The 6000-nt window shown below is 37.7% G+C and overlaps 1 pseudogene; it reads left to right on the forward strand.

Moving 5' to 3' along the window:
* The first annotated feature begins 2644 nt into the window (after positions 1–2644).
* Positions 2645–3190, forward strand: LOC107561975 (heat shock protein 30-like; annotated as a pseudogene).
* The last annotated feature ends 2810 nt before the right edge of the window (positions 3191–6000 follow it).

Raw genomic sequence — 6000 nt, forward strand, 5'->3', positions numbered from 1 at the left:
GTACACTTCACAAACAAAACGTTGTGTTACTAGTAACTAGTTACAGTAATAGTATTACTTTTTGCAGTAACTAGTAATTAATTACTAATAAGGTTTCAATAATAATATTACAGTTAACATCCATAAAACAGCTTGTTACTTAGTTACTTTTGATGCCTTAAAAACCTACTGATTTGAAATCCAACAATGCAATAATTCCTAGATTTATTTTAATAATTTTCACGCCTCATGAACACATGAAGTCCCAGTGCAGCAGGCAAGCTTGGAGTATGGAAAAGCTTACATTCAAGGAATAGAAATATTGCAATTACATTGATTTTGTCAGGAGAAAACATGATCTGAACACCGACGTTTAAGTTGTGGCATTACCTTACTCTGGCATTATGACTTCCCTTACCAAAGAGTAGCATACTTCAAGTTTATTTTATTAAGTATACTTAAGTAAAGTTTTTTTAAGTATACTTTATGTAGTCTAAATATTTCCTTTTTTTTATTATTTATTTTAATTTTACATTTTTATGACTTAATTAATAGCTTTTCATCAAAATCACGAACCCCAATGGATATTACTAACAACAATTTTTATCATGTAATTTGGAATCCGTAATAGACTACAATTTGTAAGTAATCTACCCAGCACTGCTAAACCATTAGAAAAAGTATTGCTGTGCTTATTTCAGAAGCTAATTCAATAGTGGAAGAATATAACCCCAAAATATCATGTAACAGTAGTAAACTTTGAGTACACAACTAGTTTACATCTATGCTTTTAGTTTGTACTGCAACTATACTAAAAGTGAACTTATAGGTACACTGATAGTTTACTAATTAAATACTTGTAGCATTTTAGTACACTTTGAAGTATAGTCTCAGTAAACTACTATGTGGGTAAGTTTTATAAATAAAAAATGGCTATGAATTGGATTTAGAATGATAATCAAAACATAGATGGAGTCGATCAACACCCCAAAGCTTGACAGTCATTATTACCTCTTCATGGGTCGACATTTTATTCCATAACGTTGCACAGTTTTGATGCTGTTTTATGTCTGATGATGGTGTTAGATTACATGTGGAAGCGTCTGTTGTTTCGGTTTCTTCTTCTCTTGTGTTTTGGAAATTCTGTACTGAAGATGTGTACTAGCGCCTCTACCGTATAACAATGAAAACGTTCTGTGCATACAAGCACAAGTATAGCTCTAATATATTTAGACTTTTTCTAAGTATAAGTCAAGTATACTTAAATGTCATTTTAAGTATAATTCTGAGAAGTACATAAAGCCCATGTCTGAGAAGTACATCAAATTAGACTGAAAGCATACTTTCCTATTTTTTAGTTTAAAAGAAGTATACTAATAGCACACTTGAATAAACTTCTTTTTCATAAGGGTTGGCCACCAACATCCCTCTGATCCTGATATAAATTGCATTACTAGAATTAAAAATCTTTTTAAAACTTATGTGATTTCTTTTGATAAAATACGTCATGAAAATTAATCGTACATGGGGAACAGAGGAATTATAGCTAAAATGATCTTCAAGCCACACATGACTGACACTGATAAAACACTTTTACTTTAAAGCCACTATTAGTCACTATTGAGTGTTTGTAATAACTGCTGATTGCGATCCATTGTGGATTTTGGTCAAATGATGAGGCAGAAATATATTGTTAGTAACATTTTAGAAGAATTGTGTGGGGAAAATATGCAGTTACAACTTGTGTGGAATGTGAAATAAAAGTAATGTAACCAGTAGTGTAACTAATTACTGTTGTCAGAAAGTAATAAGTAAAGTAATAAGCCTAAAATTACTTTTGGAAGGAGTAACTAGTAACGAGTAGCTAAGAAATTAAATTTTTTGAGTAACGAGCTCAACACTATTCATAGCTAATGATGAACTATACACGAGGTATACCTGCGGGAACTGATATTAATATATGCAGTACATTAGTCACAATTTAGCATGTATTTGTTGTGCTATAAAAAGACATGGATTTTTATACTTACGATATTACAAGACGCACCTCCGTCGCTGGTTTGTAGATGTAGAGTTGAAGTTTTGACACTGCTTTCCACTGTTGCTGTGTACTGTGTTATATCTGATCTGAACGAAGGGTTTAATTTGGCATCAGACATTGATAAGTAATCTAAGTCACAATTATCCATCCTTCACAACTGACGTATTTCGAAGTTGGAAGGTTGAATAGCAGATTTGTACGTTTTGTTGAAGGATATGTAAGTGGCTCGACTGAAAACTGGTGGATGAGTTTAGGTGCATCATGGGGTTTTCATGGGGACCAGATCAACTCTATTGTTTAATGAATGGTATGATGATGATGTGTTTTTTTCCTTATGTTAAACACGTCAATATTGCAACATTTTAGATAAATAAATAAATCAGTTTAATAGATGTTCATTGGTCATCTTCTAAAATGAGAGTGTGACTGGTGAGGCGTCATCAGTTCTCTCTATGCTGTCCCCCAATGGATGGATCCAGAACTACCTGGAAGTGCTGGTGCTGATGAACACACAGTATAAAGCTAAGAGACTCACAGAACTGGAGTCAAATCTAAAAGCCTTACGATGCCACCAGACAGACAACTCGACTGAGGAGCAAAACTAGACCACAAACGCCACTGAAAATGTTGAGCCTGCATGGATTCCAGCCTTCCCTCAGCTCATTCATGGGAATGGACTGGCATCATCTCTTTACAGACACGGAGAGGAACTGCAGGAGCTGGAGATCAGCCTGGAGCAGCTGGAGAAAATTCAGCACAAGATCTTTGAGGAGATCCAGCAGATGCCACACTCACAGGAGATCTCCCCAGTTGCCTGCACAATGGAGAAAAAGGGAAGCGGCTTTGCTTTGACGCTGGACACTAAAGACTTTTGCCCAGAAGAACTGTCAGTCAGACAGGTGCGCAGGAAGCTGCATGTCAGCTGAAAGAGCGAGAAGAAGCAGGAGGATGGGAAGGGCTCGTACTCTTACAGAAGCCAAGAGTTCAGACGGGTGTTTGATCTGCCTCAAGGAGTGAATCCTGAGGTGCTGACCTGCTCCACGGCTGATGGAAAGCTCTACATACAGGAACCAGTAAATCAACCATCTGAAGCAGCTGAGAGGATGCTGCCACTGACTGTCAAACTGTGAAGATAACGCAGCCAGAGACAGCCGAGACACAACACCACACCAGCGCAGCACAGAATAGCTGAAAGCACTTAGGACAAGACCTGCTCAACTCTGCTGGACTACATAAGGACTCTCATTTTATATTTTTATATATAAATCTTGTGTCTTTGGTTATTGTTTTGCAGTTTAAGTGCTGTACTTAAAACAAAAATATGATTTTCTATTGAACTGAATATAAATATAATGACTTAAAATTACATCTTCTGTTGATTTGTTCTTCTCTTCATTGTAAATCAAACCCAGAAATCATGCCTGTATGAGGGGGAATAAACAGTGAAAAACTCCAAAACTCATTTTGTCCAAAGCAGACGTGATCTTTGTAAAAACTCGTCTACAATAACAAATGCTGGAAAATAGTTACAGTAGTGAATAAAATGACATTAAAATTTCAACACTGATATTTTCTTATAATGTTACAGTGGTAAATGATAAACATCTAAATTGAAATATAAAACCAAAAAAAGTGTATATTAAAAATATTTAAAATAAATATTTTACTACAGATGGAAGGTCAGCACATTTAGTCAGTGCTGATGTCTGATCTTTAGTGTTGGAAAGGTGGGTCACTACAAGTCTAGTAAAGCTGTTAGTTTCACTGCATTTAGCGTCACTAGGTTTTAAATTATCCAGTTTTTCAGTAGGAAAGCTACTTTATTGATGTAGCAGCAGAGCATTGATATAAGCTACAACAGTGAGTTTTTGGATGAAATAGAAATCACAATAAGCTTTAGTGCAAACAAACAAAAACAATTTATTACCAACAAATTACAGGTTTTTAAGAATTTGCTAAAAGTAGAGAAATAGGTTCAGGGCACCTAGACGTTGGGTCTCATTCATTAATAATTGTGTAGATTATTCATATTTATTCGCACATTTAATTGAAGAGGCACCAAGCAATGTCTAGGTTCCTTTTAGTTTACTGAAGAACTTGGAGTATACATGTGTGGTTCTGCAAGAATTGAACAAGAGAAATGTATTTACTGATATATACATACAGGTGTTACACAAATATAACAATCCATTTTAAATAGTTAAAATTGTTGTAATCAAATGTAATCAAATGAACATAAGTAATGACATTAATGAAGTATTCTGAACAGGTCTGGGTATTAATTCTTTGAATGTCCACAAGAGGGTGCTAATAGCACGTGAATGCCACTCAATGTGCATTAGCGAACATAAGCATGTGACAAACGGCTGATCATCACATGACAATAATTGTCTCCAAATAGCGTGTACATACAGCAATAACATGTTGTGCAATATATATAAACATCTCGTATTGAAGCAGAACAACTAAATACTTTTTTTCCCCACTGTACATGTGTGGTTCTGCAAGAATTGAACAAGAGAAATGTATTTACTGATATATACATACAGGTGTTACACAAATATAACAATCCATTTTAAATAGTTAAACAGTAATCAAATGAACATAAGTAATGACATTAATGAAGTATTCTGAACAGGTCTGGGTATTCATTCTTTGAATGTCCACAAGAGGGTGCTAATAGCACGTGAATGCCACTCAATGTGCATTAGCGAACATAAGCATGTGACAAACGGCTGATCATCACATGACAATAATTGTCTCCAAATAGCGTGTACATACAGCAATAACATGTTGTGCAATATATATAAACATCTCGTATTGAAGCAGAACATAAGAATTCTAAGATATACACTAAATAGAAAGATTAATAAAGTGAGGATGTTGCTAATCAACAGCTCTAATGAACTGGAAAACAAACGGACAATTTCTTAATTACAACAGAAAATATATAGTCAATACTCACTTCTTTCATATGCACGCACACAGTAACTGCATATAAACAACAACTTAATGGCAATCCAGCATGGATGGATAAGTATTAGACCGAAGCTGGTGGACTTTCCACTCTTGCACGCGTGACACAGCTTTTCTTCGTTCGTCCGTTTTGTTGGGTAGAGAGCGGAGATTCGCCAGATGGATGCGCTGCTGAACATTCGATGCGCTTTGTGTACCTCGATGAGAATGTCATCGAGGTACACAAAGACAAACTGCTTAATCATGTCTCCCAGTACGCTATTAACCATGCCCTGGAAGACAGCAGGGGCATTAGTAAGCCCGAACGGAAGGACCAGGTATTCATAGTGTCCCGTGGGGGTATTAAAGGCTGTCTTCAACTCTTCGCCCTCGCGGATGCGGATGAGATGATAGGCGTTGCGGAGGTCTAACTTAGTGAAGACCTTGGCTCCCTGCAAAAGTTCAAAGGCAGACGACATTAATGGCAAGGGGTACCTGTTCTTTACAGTAATGTCATTTAACCCTCGGTAATCAATACAGGGACACAGAGAGCCATCCTTCTTCTTAACGAAGAAGAACCCAGTGCCAGCAGGGGAGGACGAGTGGCGAATGAGACCGGCTCTCATGGATTCCTGAATGTATTTGTCCATAGCCTCTCGTTCTGGACCTGACAGGGAAAAGAGACGACCCCGGGGCGGAGAAGTGCCTGGAAGGAGATCGATGGCACCATCAAACGGCCGGTGGGGAGGAAGCGAGGTGGCCCGGGACTTGCTGAAAACCAGCCGCAGATCATGGTACTCCCCCGGGACCCCAGTGATATCAGCAGCCTCAACCTGCAACACAGGAGACACAGACAAAGGAGGAGAAACTGCACCTAGGGTGGGGTTCCTCCAGTCCCCAGGATGAGCGGGGAGCCAAGCGCCGCTGACGCAAGCGAAGGCGACTCTCAACTCGAGTAGCCAGATTGATAAAGCCCTCCAGGTAGATCGTGGGCAGCAATCTCATCCTGGATCTCGAAGTTCAAC

The sequence above is a fragment of the Sinocyclocheilus grahami genome, unplaced genomic scaffold, assembly GCF_001515645.1.
Source record: "Sinocyclocheilus grahami isolate Dianchi unplaced genomic scaffold, SAMN03320097.WGS_v1.1 scaffold801.1, whole genome shotgun sequence".
In the NCBI taxonomy this organism is placed as follows: domain Eukaryota; kingdom Metazoa; phylum Chordata; class Actinopteri; order Cypriniformes; family Cyprinidae; genus Sinocyclocheilus; species Sinocyclocheilus grahami.